At 42.4% G+C, this 24,574-nt stretch overlaps 1 long non-coding RNA gene across 1 annotated transcript in view; it reads left to right on the top strand.

Moving 5' to 3' along the window:
• LOC131188902 (uncharacterized) overlaps positions 1-19,980 on the top strand; it is a 30,113-nt gene extending 10,133 nt beyond the window's left edge. The window contains exon 3 of the long non-coding RNA XR_009152866.1: positions 19,888-19,980. This is a non-coding gene — a long non-coding RNA (uncharacterized LOC131188902). The remainder of the gene's footprint in view (positions 1-19,887) is intronic.
• The last annotated feature ends 4,594 nt before the right edge of the window (positions 19,981-24,574 follow it).

Genomic DNA, 24,574 nt, shown 5'->3' with positions numbered 1-24,574 from the left:
ACCGGCAACTTTGTGGTTAAATAAAATGGTCATTAAGCCAGTGGTAAAATCCAAATTTTTTTTACTACCAGTTCTATGGGCTTGGCTTGGTGGACGTGGTGTGACTTAGTGGGTGTGGCAGGGGAAGGATACTACAAAATCTCCATTCCCACCCCACTCTGGGGCCAGCCAGAGATGGTATTTGGCGGTTCTCTGAACTGCTCAAAATTTTCACTACCGGTTCTCCAGAACCTGTCAGAACCTGCTGGATTCCACCCCTGCATTAAACAAAACATCATAGCAAAACATCATATGATTGCCCTGTTTAGCGATAACAGTTCTGGCAGCCCTAGCTGTCTCAATTGTGGTTGTTAAGTGAATGATCTACAGTTATGAAGGAAGACATCATTGTGACAGCAACTTGCCCCCTCCTGCTGGCTTCCCTATTAATCTTGTGGGAAGGTCACAAAAGACCATCATGAGACAGCAGGGATGCTACAAACGTTATCTGGGATGAATGGTTATCAGTTACTTTTTTTCATATGCTGTCATAATTTCAGTTGCTAAACAAATGGTCATTAAGCCAGGACTACCTGCTACTGAAGAGGTAGCCTTTAAGAAAGGGCTTTTTCTGTGTATGTGTAGACAAGTAAATCAACTTAATTTTCAAAATTCAGTTAATAAAGTGGCTGTGGAAACTGGAGTACCAGTCTCTTCTTTAGCCAGAGTGAAGGAAGGCCCTCTGCCTATTCTCCATTCCCACTAATGTGTCTGAATCAGAAGACAACACAGGCATAAAGAATCAGGTGATGGAAGGCAAAGTCAACTGATAGCTTATCCCATAAATGGCAGCTCAGCCCAGGTGGGGAGAACTCTGGGAAGAAGCACTGTGAACCATTTAAACAGCCAGTGCCTCTAGAGTTCATGCTTTTTTTTTTTTATTTGCATTTATATCCCGCCCTTCTCCGAAAACTCAGGGCGGCTTACACTATGTTAAGCAATAGTCTTCATCCATTTGTATATTATATACAAAGTCAACTTATTGCCCCCAAACAAACTGGGTCCTCATTTTACCTACCTTATAAAGGATGGAAGGCTGAGTCAACCTTGGGCCTGGTGGGACTTGAACCTGCAGTAATTGCAAGCAGCTGTGTTAATAACAGACTGTCTTAGCAGTCTGAGCCACCAGAGGCCCTTTGGAGTCCAGCTGCCTCAGACTTGATAAGATCAGGGGTGGGCTTCAAAAATTTTAGCAAGGAGTTCTCTGCCCGGTTCATGGCCATGGTGGGTGTGGCCTAGTTGGCCTCCTGCACCAAGGGGGGTGGGTGGGATTTTCTGCCCTCCCTGGGCTCTGGAGGCTTTTCTCGAGTCTCCAGGAGGGTGAAAATGACCTCCCCAGGCTCCAGAGGCCTTTGGAGGCCAGAAATGGGGCCATTTCTAGCCTTCCCGAACTTCTGGTAGGCCCATTTTTTGCCCTCCTGAAGCCTCCACACACGCCCTGCACTTACCTGCATCTAAAACAGGCCGCATGGGGACTTCTGGGAGGGGCGGGGTGGGAGGGCCCAGCCAGGAGTGGGATTTGGGGGTTCTCCGAACTGCACAGAATCTTAGCTAGAGGTTCTCCTGAACCCCTGTGAACCCCCAGCAGCCCACCCCTGGATAGGATCCTTTCAATTTGGTTCCTTGTCTCTCTGTGGATGCAGTGACAAATGTCAGGTCAATAAGTCAGCCTACAATCAGACCAGCCAGGGCTCTGGTCCCTCTTGCAAGCAAATCAGCCTTGCAGAACAGCCATAGAGTCCAGTGATTGGCTGGAAGGGCTGGTCCCATAACCTACCTACTGGAACAGTTGGAAATAAAGAGATTGCCGACGCCAATTGTGCACAGGTCATCCTCAACTTACAACCATTCATTTAGTCTCCATTCAAAGATACAAGACTGAAAAGGGTACTTATGATTCATTTAACAACTGTATTGTTTAGCAACAGAAATTTTCATCTCAGTTCTGGTTGCAAGTCAAGGATTACTTGCAATCTCAAGTCATCTCCTTCCTCCATTCAATCTAGGCTATCCACATAAAATGTCTTGTCCTGGCATAATATGTGAAACACAGGTTCAGTGTTTTCTCTGGTGGACTGCATTTTAACACAATCATAGGCTGTGCCCTCAAAAGCTACAGACTGATAATTTAGGTCAAGCTACCATAAGAAGGCTGCCCAATTCTGAACAGCAACTAGGCAACTAATGAGAGCGAAAGTATCATAGTTTTGTACAGTATATCCGGGGGTGGGCTGCTGGGAATTCGCAGGGGTTTGGGAGAACCTCTAGCTAAGATTCTGTGCAGTTCGGAAAAGCCCCAAATCCCACTCTTGGCTGGCCCCGCCCACTCTGCCCCACCCCTCCCAGGAGTCCCCAGACGGCCCGTTTTGAATGCAGGTAATTGAAGGGCGCATGTAGAGGCTCAGGGAGGGTGAAAAACGGGCCTACTGGAAGTTCGGGAAGGCTGGAAATGGGCCTGTTTCTGGCCTCCAAAGGGCCTCTGGAGCCTGGGGAGGCTGTTTTCATCCTCCCAGAAGCTCAAGGAAAGCCTCCGGAGCCCGGGAAGGGCAAAAACGACCCCTGTGGTGCTATTGTGTAGGAGGCCAACTAGGCCACACCCACCATTGCCATGCCCATCCAGCAACCGGGCAGAGAACCCCTTGCTAAAATTTTGGAAGCCCACCCCTGAGTTATCCCTTTGGTGCTTCAAGGTGGTCATCTAGATCAGAATTCTGGAAGTTGAAGTCCTCCAGGTTTAAATTGGTCAAGGTTGGAGACCCCTGATCTAGATTGTTGCTGGCTGGATATGATGATCCTAATTCTTAGAATGTAAAGTCTGGGTTGTACGTCAGTTCAACATGTTATGGGAAGGTATTCAGCTTTACTTGCACCTTTCTATCGGCTAAGCATAAAAATGGGAAAGTAGGATGCCTCACTTTATCAGTCGAACAATCCTGCTCCTCCGACAAGATCATTAGAAGGAGCTCATGTTCCTAATGCTTTAGGATTTTCTGCAAATTCAAATCCACTACCTTCTTTTCAGACCCATTCCAGTAGTGACCTCAACACTGGGGATGTGGCCTCCCATTTACGAATCTAGAAACAGCCAGCCCTCTTAAAAGTTTTTGTTCATAAACGCAGGTTCAAGGCTTCCTTATGACCTGTTCCCACAAGACAACTACTAAATCACATCAACTAGACTACATCCATATAACAGCCCAAGCTTGGATGATTGTTATAATGCCTTGGTAAGACCACTCTTGGAATACTGCATCCAATTTTGGTCACCACGAAATAAAAAGGATGTTGCGACTCTGGAAAGAGTGTAGAAAAGGGTGACAAAGATGATGGGAGAGGTGAAGACATATACCACTTCACAGTGCTTTACAGCCTTCTCTAAGAGGTTTACAGAGTCAGCCTATTGCCCCCAACAATCTGGGTCCTCATTTTACCCACCTCGGAAGGATGGAAGGCTGAGTCAACCTTGAGCCTGGTGAGATTCGATCTGTCAAATTGCTGGCAGCAGGTGATCAGCAGAAGTAGCCTGCAGTACTGCACTCTAACCACTGTACCACCGCATGAATGAAGAATATGAAGAATGTTTGCAGGAATTGGATATATCTAGTCTATTGAAAAGAAGAACTAGGGGTGACATGATAGCAGTGTTTCAATATTTGAGGATCTGCTACAAAGAAGAGGGGGTCAACTACTGGTGGGATTCAGTCAGTTCAGGAGAACCTGTTTTTAAATTGCTGGCTGGCCCCTCCCCGCCCCGCCCCTTCCAGGAGTCCCCACACACCCCATTTTGGCTCCCAGATAAATGCAGGGAGGCCTACCAGGCCCAAAATGGGGCGCGGAGGGTGCGGCGCCCCCCTGCCCCCCCCCCCCCGAGGCCCATTTTTGCTTTCAGGAGGCTGCAGGGAAGCCTAGTAGATGGGATAAGCATGTTATGTGAATGCAGCCAATGTGTATCACAGCAACACACTCCTTCCTTCACACCATTAAGATATTTATCTCTTTTTAATGGATTGATTGTGATTTTGTGTTATTGTTTTTATATTGATGTAAAGTGTTTTCAGTTGGTATAGATGAGACATGAAATAACTGACTATTTGATTTTTTAAAATATTTTTTTAATATTTTTTGATATTTGATTTTATTTTGATATTTGATTGTACCTTGATGAAGGTTTCTTTTTCTTTTTCTTTTATGTACACTGAGAGCATATGCACCAAAACAAATTTCTTGTGTGTCCAATCACACTTGGCCAATAAATTCTATTCTATTCTACTGATCAATAAATAACAGATAATAGATGATGGTTTCTTGATGATTATTGTTCCCTCTCTTTTGCTACTGTTATTTCCATGCAATCCTCATAAGGCAGGGGTGTCAAATTGGCAGGCTGGAGGCCGGATGCGTTATGCACAGGACACGCCCACCCCAGCTCTGTGAAGAGAAGAAATGTCACGATACGTCACGTGATGGCAACGTGATGTCACAAGTTTGACACCCATGTCATAAGGCAACCTTGTAGGGTTGTTGTCAGGAAAATCTAAGATATTATGACTGGCTTCAGTTTTGTGACTGAGGGGGGGATCAGAACAAATCTTGGATTGCAATAGGCAAAGGAAAGGGAAATTATTGTAAAATTAACATTTCAGCAGCAAACCCACAAAATATATTATTTTCCAACAAGGGAGCTTACATTTTGGAAACAATTTACTTCTAAGCATTGTATGAAGGGAAGAAATAATAGGATGAATATTGTCTCTAGGCCCTGTCTAGAAAATATCTAATCCACCAACTAATGCCACTGGAGACAGAAGGTAGAGCTGGAGAGATTTTTGGGTTAGCTAAATGAAGCCTCCATGTTTAGAGGCAATATACCTCTGAAAACCAACAGATATGGTGCGGGAGGGGGGGGGACCACCAACAGAGCAAAACTTCATGCCTTCATAAGTTGTTTGTGGGTTCCTGGAGGCATCTGGCTTGCAGCTGTTGGAAACAGGATGTCGGATTAGATGGACCTTGGTTTGATCCAAGAAGACATGCCAGCTCTTCTCTGGGTTTCAAGAAAAGACACTACTAGAGAGCTATTTTGGTGCATTATGAGAGGAAATATCTTCTATATTGTGCACGTTATAAATATAAGCCATCCTGGATTCTAGAAAGGAGTTAAACTATAAATACCAATAAATAAAACGTTGTGTTCTTTTTTCAATTTGTTGCGATCTTGGCAAAAAGAGGAAACCCCCCCCCCAAGAAAACATAAAAAGCAGAATAAAATGTCTTCTCTGCTATGGATAAAAGCCTGGTTTATGTGTCTGCATGTTTTATTTGCTTTTTATTTATTTGATCTATTTTTGGTTTTATTATAACACATATATAAATCAGAGTATAAAATCCACAATAAAACCAAATTGTGAAATTAAGACAGTAATTTTTTTTTTTAAATATCATTTTGCATCATTTTTAATGGAGGTGGCCTGGGCATTAAGCCTTTTCTATTAGTTGTTAAGATGTTCCTGGTACTCTTTAAATGATGGAACACCTAGAGTGGCCAGGCCATCTAACTGTGATCACAGCACACAGGCCAAGTATTGTAGGAATAGACGCTACAGCACATTAGAAATTAACATTAATGGAATTGTAAAAGGAAAATGATAAAAATGCACCAGATGACAAAGCCCTATCCAGCAGCAGAGTTAATTAGACCCTGTTTCCCCCAAAATAAGACATTCCCTGATAATAAGCCCACTTTTGAGTGCAGGGCAATAAGGCCAAGTGCTTATCTCAGGGTTCAAAAAAATATAAGACAGGGTCTTATTTTTCGAGAAATACAGTTATCATGTTTGCTTAAAATACAACAAATGCTCTTCTTCCCACACCTCATCTCTTATCTATAAGCAAATACTTAAAGTCTTGTTATTCAGTTCTGGTCAAGAAAAGTCTATTAAGGGTTATCAGAGATAACAACATATCTATTTTAACTGTGATCAAATAAGCCAACTGTATATTTCTTCCCTATACTTTTAACAATATCAAATCTCTTCAAACAATGTTTGAATGCCTGGAATTAATTAATTAATTAATGCCTGGAATGCACTACCAGACTCTTCCCAAAATCCCCAAAGCTTCAACCAAAAACTATCTACTATCGACCTCACCCCATTCCTAAGAGGTCTATAAGGGGCATGCATAAGAGCACCAACGTGCCTACTGTTCCTGTCCTAATGTTTCCTTTGATTGTATCCAAATTTCATGTAGTTATTACATACTTATGCTTATATATATGCTTATATATCTTATAGTTATTTCATGCTTATGCTTATATATACTGTTGTGACAAAATAAATAAATAAATAAAATGTCATAGAACTTGATTTCATTTCATTTTTTTATTTGTCTTTTCTTACTAAATCCTTGAAATCCTTAATAGATCTCTTTTATAAATCCAATATATTAGTTCCTTCTGGTCCCATCTTATTATGGTTTTTGTTTCTTATTTAGAATTCAAAATAACAGCATTTCCCCATAGGGATCATTAATATTAAAAATCTTATTATATTCTAATCACCTTTTGCTATTTATTCCACAAAAATATTTTTAAGTTATTAATCTTGTATTTAAAAACTATTACCCTATGGATTAAATGAAACCTATAAAACTTGTTGATCCAAAGGTTGGTAATAATTGAAAGTTATTAAAAAGTAATTCCAAAAATGAATAAGAAATGATGTTTGGCAAATATCCATACAGGCTATATTCCAGCTATGAACTTGAAATCGCTCAAGTCCCAGCTACTTGACTCACAATTTGATTGCAAAAATCTCAGTTCCTGCAGTTTATTCATGAGGAACAGGTGTCCGGAGTGCAAGTGGGCAATCTCATAATCTCTCACCAGCCAGAATTTGCTGTCTGGCTGCCAATCTCCACCTCACTGCTGTCCTTGCTCCTTGAGAGATGTCTAGTTCACAATGCATCCTCAATAGAAGTTCAGTGGTGATCCATTTCTGAAAAGCAGCCTCTTGGTTCAAAATGATCACCCAGCTGAAAAATTAACAGGATTATAGATTAGTCACGATTCTAGTTTTGCCATACCCCAAATGATGCCTATCAGACACCTTGCCACACATCTACTTTTTCAAAATTTTAAAGATTTATTGTATTGCAATACAATACAATATAGCCTCCAGACTCAGTTTTATTTCCAACAACGTCCTCTAATTCCATATTGGCTCCATAAGATTCCTTAGATAATAAAAACCACACATGGCCATGATAGAGTAAACCTTAGCAATTTGCTCCCCTTCACTGGTCATCTGGATGTCTGCAGCTCCATGTCGTAGACTAGCTAAAATGTTGGTGGACATATTGAAGAACATAATGCTGGACTAGTATTTTCTGAATGATTGTATTTCAGCAATGAACAATATAGTCTCAAGGGAACCAATATGTCCACAGATACTTGTCTTGGTACCCAAAAGCTCTCCTGTGTCATCTGATTTTAATTTCTCTAATTTGTTCAATATGTCTATGTGCATAAGTAACAGGTTAGGGAAAATAAACCTTTTCTGCACAGGGAAGACTCTTCCAACCGTATGCATGGAGATGGACACACTTAAATTAGAAAAGTCACTTTTATTGCATATAAAATTTATTTTCCTTATTTGGCCAGGAGGGCTAGATTACTTGCCAAAGAAACTGTAGGGATGTGGCATTCAATTCTAGGGTCCATGGATGAATCTGTGTGTGTGTGTGTGTGTGTGTGTGTGTGTGTGTGTGTGTGTGTGAAAGATGCATGCTATAACATGAAACACTAAGTTCTAGGATCCATTTTAATTGCAAGAGAGCCTCTTGAGATCTTTGTAAGCCCACTGATAAAATGATAGATGATGCCAGCAAAGGGCTTTCCTTAAAGTATGCACACCTGCTAAACGGGCGATAAGATAAAAATTAAGGCCCTTTCTTCACACAAATTACACATTGACTTAAGCTCAACACTGGACCTCTGTGTCCCACAGTATTTTGGAGTTTCTAGAGATCTTCATCAATGTGGCTGATTTGGAACTTTAGGCTGGGATATTTTGGGAGCTGAAGTGCATGTTAAGTTGTGGAGGTTGAGAAATATTGCCCTATTGCAGGGGTCTCCAACCTTGATCCGTTTAAGACTTGTGGACTTCAACTCCCAGAGTTCCTCAGCTAGCTTTGCTGGCTTTGCAGGCTGAGGGACTCTGGGAGTTGAAGTCCACAAGTCTTAAAGGGACCAAGGTTGGAGACCCCTGCCCTATTGCCTGCAGGGAGCTTAGATGTGGCTCGTGAGGCCACCCTGGAAACAGCGAAGGACTGGCCTGCGGTGCCTCTGCCAGAGAAAACAGAACCCAAGAGGGCCACATGCCGGGGGTTAAATGTAAAATTTGTTACTACCAGTTCTGTGGGCGTGGCTTGGTGGTGGTGGGGTAATATGACTGGGTGGACGTGGCCAACTTTTTTTTTTTTAACTTTTAAAAGCATTTTTTCTGCAACCTCTTCAGCCAAAGAGGTTGTAAAAAATGCTTTTAAAAGCCTCTGATGATCAGGCAACTAAGCTGGGATCACCAGAGGAGCCTTTTAAAAGTATTTTTTCTACAACCTTTTCAGCCGAAGAGGTTGTAGAAAAAATGCTTTTAAAGGGTTCTGAGGATCCCAGCTGAGCCGCGCGATCATCAGAGCCTTTTCTTTTACTTTTAAAAGCATTTTTTCGGCCGAAGGGGAAAAAAAAACCCTCTGATGATTGCGTGGCTCAGCTGGGCAGGGGATGGGGCAGGGATTTTTGCTACCGGTTCTCCAAACCACCTACTACTATCGCTACCGGATCGGGTGATCCGGTCTGAACCGGGAGCATTTCACCCCTGCCGCACGCAGCACTCACGAGCTCCGTTTCCACTGGCAGAGTGGTAGTAAAACAAACTACTAGCAAAAGTGGCATTTGATCACATGAGCGACATCAAACTGGCCATGTCCACTCTGGCCATGCCCCCCCCCAGTCCCCAAAGGTCAAACACAACCCTGATGCGGCCCTCAATGAAATCGAGTTTTGACACCCATGCCCTAGAGGAAACATCGCAGGGACAGGAGCATCAGGACAAGTGCTTTTCATGGGTGGGAACTCCTGCTTCTCAACCCAGGGGTCTCTCACTGCCTCTCAAATTCCAAGATCTACAACTGTTTGTCATTTTTCCCCTTGTTTATTGGGACTAAATGGAATGGCAAATTGGCCTCTCATCTGACAGAGTCCCCAGCTGCTTTTTTTCTTTCTTGTTGCCAGAGCTAAGTAAATAAGAAAAGAATAAGAACAAGGGACACAGTTCTAGCTGGGGTAGGGCTGGGGCTGCCAAAATCTGGATGACCACTAGATGATGCCAAAGGGATGCAGAAAGCACTAATTCTTTGCCTCCACTTAGTAATCATCTGGAATTTTGCAGCCTTAGGCTGGAACACTGATTTTTTTTAAACATGTTTTTTCCATTGGCCAATTGAGTGGCCTTTCTATTTTCTCCTTCCTCATTTTTTCAAATCCAGGAAGCAGAAGTGAACTATTTATTTATGCATTTGTTTGTTTTTTTTAATTTGATTTCTATAGCCGCTCATCTCATGAAATGACTCTGGACAGCTCACAGTTGAAAATATATATTACAATTTCATTTTAAAAGAAAACAATAAAAACAATAAAAAAGGTTAAAAAGTTGAAATCCATCCTACTCAGTGGTGGGTTGCTCCCGGTTCTGTCCGATTCTTTAGAACTGGTATCAAAAGCGGCGGGAGGCTTCACCCACCCGATCTGAGCATGCGCAGAAGCTTTTCCCATTGCGAATCAGTAGTAAAAGTAAGTAGAACCCACGCCTGATCCTGCTCATTTCATATCACAATGAAAGCCTGCTTAGATCTCTGTGAATCTGTTCTGTTTCACCCAAAGCAGTGATTCTCAACCTTGGCAAGTTGAAAATGTGTGGACTTCAACTCCCAGAAGTCTGCAGCCAGCATTAGCCACCCCTCCCCATTAGTGTCATCTACAAAGTTTTTGTAATCATCTAAAGTCTCTTTAACTTCCTCATTCAGGTCATTGATAAAAACAGCACAAAACCCAAGACTTAGCTCTGTGGCACTCCAGTTAAGACTCTTAGCAGTGTGAAAACAACACTGAGTGACATGTTCCTTAGAGGGTAAATGCTTTTGTTGTCTTTTAAAAATCACTGTGGGAGTTATGTCAAATATTTGTTTTGCTTCATCGTTGAATCATCGTAAAAACAAACTTTCTTTTTTGTGTGTGTGGGGGAAGCAATCATCAAATAGAAAGCTGCTGGGGTGGCTGATGAGGACAGAGAAGGCTGGAGGAACAAGGAGAGGAGGGTGTTATTAACTTTTTGGACCAGTGAGCACAGCTAGAATTTGGAAAACATGGCAAAGGTGGTCTCACCAAATGGGTGCCATGAGAGGTTTGCTTGTACACAAAATGGCGGTAGTTGCCAGTTACAAAAATTATTCCAGAAGGCAATATGGTTCCCGCCAGCAGGTTCCATATCACCCAGTTTGTTTTGCGTTGCTTGTCCCCGCATACTTACATTGATTATTAAATTAGCTATTATCTGGGTTTGCCTAAAGCATTGAAGCATAACCTAATAAACAAAAACTAGATTTAAGCAATCTTTTGGGGAGCGGGGGTTGCATCAATACTGTACAATACAGATAGTCCTCAACTTACAAACTTTCATTTAGCAACTGTTACAATGATATAACGGTACTGACTAATGACCAGTCCTCACACTTAGAACTATTGCAGCATCCCTACGGTCACGTGATCAAAATTTGGGTTTGGCAACTGGCATGTATTTATGATGGTTGCAGTGTCCTAGGTTATATGATTGCCATTTACGACCTTCCCAGTCGCCTTCTGAGAAGCAAAGTGAATGGGGAAAACTGCATTCGCTTAATGACCGCATGATTCACTTAACACCTGCACTGATTTACTTAACTGTGGCAAAAAGGGTGGTAAAATTGGGTTTGACTCACTTAACAACCACCTTGCTTAGCAAAGGACATGGTCCCAATTTTGGTTGTAAGTTGAGGACTACTTCTACAGACCTCACTCAATTTGCATATGTGTGTCCCAAAGGGGTGGATTTTGTGGCATGATGGGACAGTGCTATTTTGTGCACTGAAGCATCAAGCAGCAGGAGCTGTGGGTGACCATGCTGGGTTCATATAACAGATTGAGCCACATGGGAGAACAGTCGCCAAAGTCAAGAAGGCGCTTGTGAACATGTAATTGAAGCCCTGCCTCTCCATGTCACATGTCAAAAGGATTGGGTCTTTGATTGCATTGTTAAACTGTCATCTTGACTCTTCTGATCTCCTGCACACAGACACACACACACACAAAGTTAAACCTAACTGAGCTCAGCATGTTATATGAAGACAGCCATATATGTGATATGCAAACCCAAGCTTTCAGGCTCCTCCATTTTATCTTTCCTCAGTTTTGTTTCTATCATGTCTTCCTATAATAAATATGCTACTGCTACAGACCTATACTTCTCTTTGTAAAATGCCACTTTCCAATTTTTAAAGAGCTGGAGAACTTTTCCATTTTTGAGTGGAAAATGAAGCTTGGCAGGCCACAAGAGAGGTGCCAATATCGTTTTGAGTCCTGTGTTTTCTTATTTGAACGTTTTGTGACCCTGCCATGAGCCAAATGGGCCTTTTGGCTTCCCTGAAATGGAAAATGGCTGCCACACATTGACGCACCAAATATGCAAATTGTCCTGAAAGGTTTCCTTCCTTCCAGCTTTAGGAATGAGATATTGTCTCTACACCCATGCAGACCTTTACAAGTTTTGAAGGGGCGAGGCAAAAGCAAACAACCATAGCAAAGGAAAGTACTGTACAAAGCATATTGGCTTGCTCCGTCAATAACATACAGCTTGATGGCGCACCATCTCTGAAGAGGCCAGACTGTGAGAGACCTCAGCCAGATGTTTGCACATCCAGCTGTTATTGCCTGGCAGAACTCCTCAGGTCACTGACCAAAAAGCAACTGAAGTGCCCTCAATTAGAGGCAGCCCTGCCTTTTGTGGGCCCAGCTTCACAGGTCTCCATCTTGCTTTTCTGTCTCTCAAGTGGGTTCCTCCTTTTTTCCATTTGGCTCCGGATCGCTCCAGATGGCCTGTCTGGACGGATGTGAATTCTGCTTCTGAATGAACAGAGCCTTTTCCCTCCACCCCCCCCCCCTCTTTTCTTCTTTCGGTTCTTCTGCAGCTGCGGGACAGAGTTACAAAACATGGCAAAACAAGCATGCCGGGATGTGAGAGACAGGTTGAGCGGAGCCTGCGAGCGGCTGCACAAGAGGAACCACACAAGTTGCACACGAACTTGCTTTCCTCTTGGGGACGGGGTGGGGGTGCGAGGGAGGAATTGGCCCAAGCAGCACGGCGGAATTTGAGGGGTGTCGAGACAGCAGGAGGCCACTTCAAGGAGGAGACGGGAGTGGCTGGCAACCAGTAAATTTTGACAGAGCAAAAAAGGGTAACTCTGCTTCCCAGAAATTGTGTCATGTCCACTCCTGCAAAGGATATCAATGAGCGAGGAATGCAAATAGTCCCTGTTTAGTGGGCACAATTCTGATCGGCAACTCAGTTGTAAAGTGAAGCCGTCGTTAAGTGAAACCATAACTGTGCTTAACAATCTTACTTCAGCTTTTCTTTGCTTTACAGCCCTGCAAAGATCATAGATGCCAGGATTGGTTTTAAAATGAATTTTTAATCACTGCTGTAACTACAAATGTTGCTATACAAATCAGTCATTAAATGAGGGGGACCTGTATCTTCCATCTGCCTTATGGGAAGTGCAAAACAACAACAACAACACACACACACACACACACACACACACACACACACCAGCCAGTCAGCCAAGAACATGTTCCTCTTGGTTTCATAGCAAGGAGGAGGTGGGGGGGGGAAGGAAAAACATAATTTGATCTTTTTGAGGGAAGATTTCCAAACTTAGGCCTTGGGAAAGTGAGGAAGATGGGAAGGGGGATGGTGAAAGGGTATTTGCTGCAGGGACAGGACAGTGGTGAGTTTCAATTTTTTTTACTACCAGTTCTGTGGGTGTGGCTTGGTGGGTGTGGCAGGGCTTGGTGGGCGTGGCAGGGAAGGATACTGTAAAGTCACCATTCCCACCCCACTCCAGGGGAAGGATACTGCAAAATCCCCATTTCCTCCTGATCAGCTAGGATTTGGGAGGCAGAGAATAGATGGGGGCAGGGCCAGTCAGAATTTTTACTACCAGTTCTCCAGAACTGGTTAGAATCTGCTGAAACCCACCTCTGGGACAGGAGGGAAATTGCAGGGAGCGGCATAAGTTGGAATTCACACTGTTGGGGTACCACCCATTCACAGTTCCAGAGAAAATGTTGCCAAGCTGTATTCACAGGACTTGAGTTTCAAAGTTGTCGGCAGAGCTTTCCAAAGTGCCATATTGCAGCATTACAGAGAAATGGGGATGGCACTGATTTGAGATTAGCATAGGTCTTGGATCTGGATGTGGCCTGGAATATGCCTATCGTTAAAATTCATGGTTGTTTTTTTGCAGGGTTTACAAATGTGGATGGTATTAGATTTCTCTGTTGCTTTTTCTCCAGTAATATTGTACTACTAACTAGAGCATACAAAACATTTGCTAGACCAATTCTCGAATACCGCTCCTCCGTCTGGAACAAGCACTGCGTATCGGACATTAATACAATTGAGAGAGTCCAGAGATATTTCATGAAGTAAAAAGTCACTCGCAATAGAATACCTTATGCCTGCAGACTTGAAATTTTAGGCTTAGACAACTTAGAACTACGTCACCTTCGGTCTGACCTAAGCATAGTACATAAAATTATCTATTGCTATGTCCTACCTGTCAATGATTACTTCAGCTTCAACCACAACAATACACGAGCACACAATAGATATAAAATGTTGGATAGCCATTTGTCTGAAATGGTGTAGAGTTTCCTGCCTGGGCAGGGGGTTGGACTAGAAGACCTCCAAGGTCCCTTCCAACTCTGTTATTATGTTATGTTACAAACTTAAGGTAAACCACACCAAACTTGATTGCAGGAAATATGACTTCAGCAACAGAGTGGTCAATGCCTGAAATACACTACCTGACTCTGTTGTTGCATCCCCAAACCCCCAGAACTTTAACTTTAGACTGTCTACTGTTGACCTCACCCCATTGCTAAGAGGTCTGAAAGGGGCGTGCATAAGCGCACCAGCGTGCCTACCGTCCCTTTCCTAACATCCCCTTTTATTCATATCCATTTCATGTGTTAATAATCATGTTTATACTTATTTCTGTTATCTAATACATGCTTGACAAAATAAATAAATAAAATAAAATAAATAAAGCAGTCAGATATGTGGTACTGAATTTGAACAGAAGAATAACATCATGACCTTAACATGCATTGGCAAGACTCGATTGGCTGAAATGAGAACATTTAGAAAAGGTGCCACCTGTGTCTTTATAAACCAGGGACAGGTGATTCAAAGTTCATGGGCCACCTGCAACCTCCAGCATCTCTTCCCCCATAGCAGACATACATGTGTCTAGCTTTATAGTTGTTTTGCCATGCTGGAAAGTAAACGTGCTCCCTTGTTTCTTGTTTTGTTTCTTCCGTTAAGAAATGAAATGTGCGCCTTAATCTTTGTAGGGCCTTACCATTACACCTCTTTAAATGTTCATAAACTCCTATGGATTAGAGTAATTATCCTCATTTTGGGAGAGTTTTAAGGGAGCATCTATTAATCCTGCCCCACAAAATAGGATGGAAATATTCTCCAGAGACATTGTGAGGTCATCATCCACAACACTCACAATCTAAATCAGTGTTTTTCAAACTTGGCAACTTTAAGAACCCCCCCAGCATGATGGAATCCTGAGAGTTGATGTTTGCACATTTTAAAGTTGTCAAGGTGATCTAAATTAAATATTTGCCCTCCTCAGTAAGTTGCTGATCTGTTATAAATAAAAGATAACCAATCAAATTGGATCAGGTCTCATGATACTTTCATCATATCATATTGAAGTTTGTCCAGTTTACTGCTATCATTTTCCAGATGCTCAGCACCAAAAAACAGCAAGGAGAATATTCTGTTAATCTGGGTGATTTTGGGTGGGACACTCCCTCTCAGTTGCTGTGGGGAAAATAGGAAGCAGGAATATTAAGTATGTTCACCTCCTTGAGTTAATCAAAATATGCTTAAAAGTTGGGATAAAAATCTAATCATCATCATCATCATCATCATCATCATCATCATCCCAAAACTGTTTTAATCCTGTAAAGCTGGTTGCTGATCATTTATGTCCCTATAATTAAATGTTTATTTTAATATATTTTATTTACGGTGTTTATAGACGACTTTTATGACACACAAGAGTCTTTTTATTCACACAAAACAAAATTTTAAAAAAACCTCAGACATTTGGAAATAGTTTCAATTATTTTCAGGGACACAATGAAAAGCTTTAAAATTTGTGGATTTCACCTCCCTAAATTTCCCTGGCAGCACAATTTCCCTTTAGTGTTCATTTTTCACCTCACATTGGCAGAGACTGCTAGAGACCGTTCAAATTCTTTTTATTCTTTTTTTGCAATCCCCAATGCTGATGTACATGTGTTTGCGAGTGTAATTAATCAATAACACTGAAGCATTGCTCTGTCCAACATTTCCAGGGTTAGGAAGAGGTAGAGCAAGTCCACTATAGCATGGAATTCTTGGCATAACCTCTTGAGCAAAACTGTCCTTTTATTAAGCGATGAAACTAAATATTTCACCAATTATTTTTCAACTAATATGAAAAACTGTATTCTGTGTTCTACAAAGATCCTGAGATTTCTTCCATGGTATATCTGTTAGTCTCTCTGCTGCCTCTTGGTTCCTGTCTTAAGCTTCTTGATTACTTGATTTTTTTCAGCCCCTTTCACAGATTTCCCGATGATTCTGTTCTATTTCAGCCAAAGAAATTGCAATAGCCAAAGTCATGACCAATATCTTGTTGTTTTTTTGCAGACATCCCCATTGCCCCTAAGCAATGGCACTATTTACTGTGAATTCACACAGCCAAATGTGGTTTGTTTGATCTTGGCTTAACCTGTTAGGTTTGTATTCAGCCAGCATTTAACTTAAAATGTTTAACTTAAAACATTTAATTTGTTTTAATGCTCCCTTAGTTAATCAAGTACTATAACTGTAAAATGTGCTCAGATGTTCAGTCAGGTTATTTTCCTGTATAGCTTCTCAGATTTCTGTGCCAAAAAAAGATCTCAGAGTGTAACATCTTTTTTCTATTATTATTTTTTTTAGATATTGTAGGAGAAGGATTACGTTGCTATATGAAGCATATTGACATACCTTTTCAGACTAAGACATTTTATATACCTTTTAGTAAAATGTGTTAGTCTGAAAAGTACAACTATACTCCTGATTTTTTTTCTTTTGCTGGGTAAAGATGACTTGATAACTGGCTCTTCTACAGACTTAAGTTAATGTTTCTCGTCAGACAATATTAAATCTCTGGCAGGGGTAGAAGAAAAAGAGGATAGAGCATCTGTCACTGTGCACATGTAGACCAGTCCATATGTCTAATCCAGAGGTCTTCAAACTTGGTAGCTTTAAGACTTGTGGACTTCAACTCCCAGAATTCTCCAGCCAACCATGTTGGCTGGAGAATTCTGGGAGTTGAAGTCCACAGGTCTTAAGGCTGCCAAGTTTGGGGACCTGTGGTTGAATCACTAAGCTGATAAGCAACCCACAACCTTTCACCCCCTACTCTTAATAGTGTATGTTTTGAACTGCAGGTAACACATTACAGGAAGCTCAGGTTTCTATCCTATCATTAATGCCGTGTTTCTCAACCTTGGCAATGTTAAGACCTGTTTATTTCAATTCCCAGTATTCTCCGCCAGCATGCTGGCTGAGGAATTCTGGGAATTGAAATCCACAGATCTTAAAGTTGACGAAATTGTGAAACAAAAGAGATGGAACTAGAACTGAATGAATCAATCCATGAGAAAAGCAAAATCTTCAATGTTGTAATTATCAATGTGTGTAGAGCAATTATTGTTATTCGGAACTGTGTACTAGAAGCAGGGCACTAGGGTTCCCCCCCACCCATGCACAAAACTTCATTCAAAATGTCAAAAGAACATAAAATACAAAAGAGCAACCCGCAATATTACCGGGGCCAATTCATAATCCCATTTCTCCAAAATCTCTCCACATTTCAAAGCGCCTGAAGGCAGAACCAGAAGCAATAGATGGCAACTAATCAAGGAGAGAACCAACCTAGAACTAAAGGAGAACTTTTCTGACAATTAATCAGTGGAACGACTTGCCACCAGAAATTGTGAATGCTCCAACACTGGAGGTTTTTAAGATGAAATTGGACAACCATTTGTTTGAAATGACATAGAGTCTCCTGCTTGAGAAGGAGGTTGGACTAGAAGATATCCAGTTGCCTTCCAACTTGTCATTCCGTTAAAGTGGTAAAGCAACTGGAGAGCACTTCCTTTAAGAAAGATACACTCTGGAAAGTTTGTGAATATTCTGGGTCAGGGGTCTCCAACCATGGCAACCTTATGCCTGGAGGACTTCAACTCCCAGAATTCCTCAGCCACCTTTGCTTAAAGTTGTCACGGTTGGAGACCCCTGTTCCGGGTCATCACAATAGCTCATCTACATTGGTTAGCGACTGCTTGTCTTTTCAAAAGTTTGTAGGCTTACATTCATTTAAGTTAATTCTGTTTTTGGTCAGAGACACAAAGGATGGCCTAGGGAATCAACCTGAGATTTGCCAAGGCCGTGTGTTCAAGCCCGGTGGAGCGCCGAGTGTCTGTTCTGTGAGTCACCCTTTACTATGTTTAGAAACTTCACAGGACACATTTTGCTTAGAGTCCAAAAACATCTTTCCTTGCTGAAGTCAGGGCTCCAATAAAAAGGGCGAAGATGAAAGACTGGCTAATTCCAAGAGTTGTTCATGCTGGGACCGGCAGGCGACCGAAGTTTTGTTGACCTTGGCTCCTTGCAGGCTTGGCATGTTCTTGCCTCACTTGGCATCATGCTCAGAACTAATCTCCATCTCCAACTAATCTCAACTTGCTTTTCCCCCCCTCTCCCGCCATAAAAAAAAAAGTGAGCAGCAGAAGAGCCTTGTAGTGACTTCTCAAAAAATAGTAGGGCCCAAGCCTAAAAGTGGGGGTGAGAGTCTATGCAGCCTCTTTACAGGGGAACAAAGCCTCCAGCTAATCAGGACTGGAGCCAACCCCAAAGCAAATGCTTCCAGTGAAACTGAGACGAGCACATTGAGAGCACTCGGAGAAAACGCCTCTTTGCACAATGCAATTAGCTTATGGAACTTACTGTAGCAAGATGTAGAAAAAAAACCCCCACTGGCTTAAATGACCTTTAAGGAAAGATTTCTTTGAGGAAGATGGGATGTTAATCATCGTGGCTACACGGAGCCTCCAGATCCAGGAGCAGGCTGCCTCTGAAAATAAGTGGAAGGAAATAATAGAGCTGAAATGTCGAGTCTTCACGCCCCGTGCAGAAGCTTCTCTTGCTTCTGCTGCTGGTAGGATTCATGTGTAAGAACCGGAGTGTAGACTAGTCCAGGGGTCTCCAACCTTGGGAACTTTAAGACTTGTGGACTTCAACTTCCAGCATTGCTAGCTGAGGAATTCTGGGAGTTGAAGTCCACAAGTCTTAAAGTTCCCAAGATTGGAGACCCCTGGACTAGATCGCTTATTGTTCTGAGAACCTGAACCTGCTTCTGAGGCTGTTACTATAACAGTCTGACTTTAAAAAAGAAGAATTCCGTCATAAAAAAGGAATGAGCATTTTCAGCAGCTAAACGACCAAGTCGTTCTATCTCTCCTTCCCTCCCTCCATATACATTATTCCCATTTCTGTTCATGGAAGGAGTTAGATATTGTCCTTAAAAGAAGAAGAGGATGTGCCTGAATCCAACAAGCCTGGGAAGTGGCTCACCAGGCTAATGCAGCCTGTTATTAACACACAGCTGCCTGCAATTACAATTACTGCAGGCTCGAGTCCCACCAGGCCCAAGGTTGACTCAGCCTTCCATCCTTTATAAGGTAAGTAAAATGAGGACCCAGACTGTTGATGGGGCAATAAGTTGACTTTGTATATAAATATACAAATAGGATGAGACTATTGCCTTACACAATGTAAGCCGCCCTGAGTCTTCGGAGAAGGGCGGGATATAAATTCAAATAATAATAAAAAAAAGCCTGAGATATTTTAGAGCAAGATATTCTGTGATCAGATACTAAAATATGGAAATGTTGTACTCAGATTTTCAACTGTACTGCTGTAACACGCAGCCAGCATCGGGATCTCTTGAAAAATGAGTTTGATTTCCATAATTTTGGCATTGATGCTGGAGGAGAAGTGAATCTGGGTCTTTTTCTTTGGCTGGCTGGATCCTCCCTCTCTGTGCATGAGATCTCTCAGAATTGTCTTGTAATCTCTTTCTGAGGAACATAACTTTTGCAGACTTACTTAATTAACTTCTGGAACTCTTGTCAGAAGATGCATAGATAATGGTTGCTAGCTCTGTTGGCTTTAAAAGGAGACAAGAGAAACGGGTGGAGAATGAAAGTTCTGTCAATAGACATTAGACATGTTAAGGTTAAGTACTACCAGAGTGAAAGGATACATATTGCAGCTTCTTGCCCAAAGACAAATCTTGTCCTCAGGTCAGACTTCTCATCCTCTCATATTTCTCTCTCTCTCCCCCCCGCCTCTCTTTCAGAACGAAGCATTCAGAAATCAAGATCACCAGAAGAAGTAAACATTTGACTGTTGGAACAAAGAATGCATGTTATGTAGTTCAAGAAAATAAAACAATATTATTATTGTAGTTGTTTCTTTTTAGCCCAATTTTTAGCACAATACTCAAGATAGTTTATAATTTAAAACAACATAACACATGGAACAAAAACAAGTGCATTAAAAGTCAAATAATAGCAACAGGGACCTAAAACGGCCCGGCTTTGCAGAATTTCTAAAGGCAGAGACAATCCAATGCAATCCCCAGAGAAGCACATTTCATAGCTGCTGTGATTATTACTATTAACATTATGGTTTGCAAACCGCTTGCCATTATGCATAATTTAGTTTGGGGGTCTTATCAATCACTGAAAGTACAGAATTCCACCAGCCAAGGATTGGAAATCTCTTTCAGACACCATTTTGGCTTCTGGAACTAAATTTTTCAATCACATAATTCCATACTTATCTTCATAGCTATGAAAATACGGAATTTGTTTACTTTTAAAACAGAAGGCATCATTTTGTACCATGTACCAAAGCTTGGTTCTCACGGTATCTCAGCACATGTATAGTTCTTTTATGTAAATAGTTTTATCGTCCAAATTTGCAGCATTTTAAAAAAGAGCCTCTCAGCCCCCCGCAGATTTGCTGGAGAAACTCTTGGAATTGACTCTCCTCAAAGAAGGAGAAAACCAGAGAGGAAGAGAGGGGCCAAAGGGTTGGGGGCTTGAATGCAGCAGCAGTCCTTGTCAGAGGATGTGCGCTTAAGCATATACAGAGTTCGAAAAGAACAGCACCTTCTTCTTTGTCTTTACCTGGCTACTTATCTTTGGGCTTAAAAGCTCGTACTGTAGGTGTAATCTCCATTGCACACTGCATTTAACAGTGGATTAGTATAGAAACGACAACAGGGTCTCACAATATGCTAAACCAGGGGTCTCCAACCTTGGCAACTTTAAGACTTGTGGACTTCAACTCCCAGAATTCAGAATTCAGGACTGGGAGTTGAAGTCCACAAGTCTTAAAGTTGCCAAGGTTGGAGACTCCTGTGCTAAACCATAACCATGATTCGCAAGCCGCGGTGAACGGGTTGGCCTATCACATTCAACCAAAGCCAAGCAACCTACACCACAGCTTAACACAGTATCTTGTCAATCTTGGCAACTTTAACTTCAGCTCCCAGAATTCCCCACCCACCAATTCTGGGAGCTGAAATACACACTTCGTAAAGTTTCCAAAGCTGGAAAACACTTGCTTAGGGCAACCTGAGAACTTGGTGTGTATCTATGGATTCTTCCCAGTCTAATTGTATGGGTGGCTGTTCTCCTACTGTCTCGACCTTTTCATAAAATGGATTAAATGCAATCCGTGAAAGAAAAGCCTTTGGAGGGACATCCAGGCCCCCTTGAAGTGCTATGTTTCTGATGATGCTTTTATTCGCACGCTTCTGCCCTTCCTGTTCCCTACCTGCCAAGAGCCTGCCATTCTGGATTAGGCCTTGGCAGTCTCCAAGGGTGACATAAGGCTCAGATTTGTTCATGAATAGCCTCTATATTTACCTCCAGGTGCTGCATTCCAGACACTCATGGCTCTCCAAAGCAAGACAAAGAGGCTTAGAAAATGGCTGGCACAGCACATTGGCTCTTTTGCCAGAAACCGCATAAAAAGGATGGGAGAGGCACTAGGTATGTTTGCAAAGAAAATGGGGGGATAAGTGTCTCCAGCTGATTCCCCTCTAAGTGTCCAGGGAGAACGTTTTAAAAGAAAGCCCGTGCACAGCATTAGGAGGGAGAGCCACAGGACAAGGGGACCATATCTAGTGAGAAGATAATGTCCCACGGCCGGTGGCAGCTCCAGAATGCCCGCTCCACCATTACTGAACGAAAGTCGAGGTTCTGTTAGTTAGAAACAGCTGCAAGTGTTTTGATATCCTGGCACTGGGTCCAAGAACAACTTAACGACCAAGGATTTTGACTACCTTTCTTAAAGAACAAACTGCCAGACTTGACTTAAGCCAGAGGTCAGTCGCTGACCCATGAGTTCAGCCGTGGACTTTGTTTTCACGATGCTGGAGAAAAATAATTACAGCTCTTGGTGACCGAGGTGGGGTGGTTTCTGAGCTCATGCAGAGTGTTATCTTCATTTTCTGGCATTTTCTGTTCTCCCTAGAAAAGCATACCAGGGAAGGACTGTCTTTGTTTAGAAGGCAGACTAAAACGTTCTTTTCCAGTTGGGCCTTTGGGGGATTACAGACAATGGGTTGGTCTTCAAGAAATTATTTTTGAAAAATGGATTTGGCTGCGTTTCAGATGTTTGTATGTTTTAAAGGAAGGGGCCATGCCTGGGAGCAGCCAAAGGCACCACTGCACTCCAGCACTGCACTACTTTTGGAAAGAGTAGGCAATTCACAGAGAAGGAGAAAGGCTTGACGAACCAAAGGAGTCAACCAAAATGGCACACACAATATACATTTGTAGTTGATCCAGGCCATATATCTCTGGATCCCGTATATCAAGGCCATCTTGATGGGTGAGGCTATCTCCTTTCCCAGAGCAGTGCCCCACGGTGCCCCAAACATTTCTCCTGTTCTTTGATATGAGAACTGTGTTCACAGGTATCTCAGCAATTTGGTTCTCAACCTTGGCAACTTGAAGAGAGCTGGATTTCAACTCCCAGTATTCCCCAGCCAGAAAGCTGGCTGGGGAATGCTGGGAGTTGAAGTCCAGCCCTCTTCAAGTTGCCAAGGTTGAGAAACACTGCCCCAGTAGAAGCATATCCAAGCCTTTTTTCCCCCCAGCTGCTCTCTGTTCCCTGAGCACAAGAGATGTGGGGTAGCTGAGAGCAGGGTCTGCGAAACTGTTTGCCAGAATAGCAAAAGAGCCCCTCTCATCTTCAGAGTATCCCTCTGAAGAACAGACAGCGAGGCCAAGTTCTAAGAAAGAACTTTTGTTTTCAACCCCGTTTTTCAGCTTTCCCTTGGAAGCATCTGGCTAGCCTCTCCTAGTTGGAATCAAGATATTTGGTAGGATGGAACTTGGTTAAACTAGTGAAGCTGTTCTTAAAATGGGGGGGGTTGTTTGTTTTCAAAGCAGGAGACAGATTTACTCTGCTTTTCACAGTGAGCAGTGGCTTTTGTCTTGATTTTAAAAAATAAAAATAAAAAAAGGCCCTAATTTGTTGCATATGGTCTCCAAAGTAGATATTTCACAATAAGACACAACTTATCCATTAATATAAGAAAATAGCCTTGTGGCATTCGGGAGAAATACATCACGGCTATGGATGGGTTCCAGCCTCCTATGCAAACTGTCTACTTTTAAACTAAACAAGAAACAACAACAAACCCATCAGAATGGTGTGGGTGGAAAAACCTCTTTTTTTTTTTACCAGAAGAAACAGCTCTCTCTCTCTACTCTCCTCTTTTCCCTTTTATGTTTAGAATCAATTGTTTGATATATATTGAAGGAACCATTTGAATAGCTCGGATTTTGGTTGTAATATTTGGTTAAAGGGCCCTCTCTTGCAAACAAGAGAAAGTGGGAAGCTGGGAAGTCTGTTGCTGCAAACAGATTAAGGTTCTTCACCACGCAGCTTCACCGGGAATAGAATAACAGAGTTGGAAGGGACCTTGGAGGTCTTCTAGTCCAACCCCCTGCCTAGGCAGGAAACCCTACACCACTTCAGACAAATGGTTATCCAACATCTTCTTAATAACTTCCAGTGTTGGAGCATCCGCAACTTCTGCAGGCAAGTTGTTCCACTGATTAATTGTTCTAACCGTCAGGAAATTTCTCCTTAGTTCTAAGTTGCTTCTCTCCTTGATTAGTTTCTATCTATTGTTTCTTGTCCTGCCTTCAGGTGCTTTGGAGAAGTTTTTGACTCCCTCTTCTTTGATTCAGATGTGCTTTGCCACGATTTTTTGGGATGTTCTTTGATCTTCTGGTCTAGCCCATAAGCCCTGTTATTTAGGAGTCAAGCTGCAAAAGTCTTTATTATGTAAATGTATTTTGTCCTTTTGTGTGATCCAGAGAGCATCCACTCTGTATCCAGAATGTGACTCTCACTCTCAGTTGCTTTGAGTTATCTGCCAACAAATCTCTGCACAAGGATGGGTCACTATGAGGTGACAGCCACCAGAGGGAGCCCTTTCAAAAAAGCCTTCCTCAGCCCCCGGCTTTTGTATTTGCCTGTCACTTGACAAGAGCAGAATTGGGTAATACAGTGCGTGATGATGGCAGACCTAGCTCTGACTATTGATGTCGCTGGGAAGGGCACATCAGGAATGTTTGCTCCAGCCATCTGACCCCAGTTAGCACCCACAGTTGGGGAAAATGCCCCGTGGAAATTCATCATTCCTTAAGGATGATGCCCATTGGCCAAGGCACTGCAGGAGTCAGTTCCAGGGATGCTTAAGGATTGTCTCTAGAAAGGTTGGACGTTTGCAAACTGCTGGGTTACGGCAAGGCTGCATGAGCTTGTGATGGAGGCCCAGACTAATTTATAATGCCTTCAGGAGTCACTCCGGGACAATTAGTGTCACCAGAAGTGACAAATCTAATTAAGGCTGATGCTGAATTTCCTTCCCGCGACTGCGTTCCCTGGCCTCTAATTCAAACCAATTCCACTTGGGTTGCGTTCTCTCAGCTTGATCTCCAGCCCGAGGTGAC

Source organism: Ahaetulla prasina, chromosome 1 (genome assembly GCF_028640845.1).
Source record: "Ahaetulla prasina isolate Xishuangbanna chromosome 1, ASM2864084v1, whole genome shotgun sequence".
NCBI classification, from domain to species: domain Eukaryota; kingdom Metazoa; phylum Chordata; class Lepidosauria; order Squamata; family Colubridae; genus Ahaetulla; species Ahaetulla prasina.
Note: the sequence above shows the minus strand (reverse complement) of the source record. Positions and strands in the feature narration are given on the sequence as shown.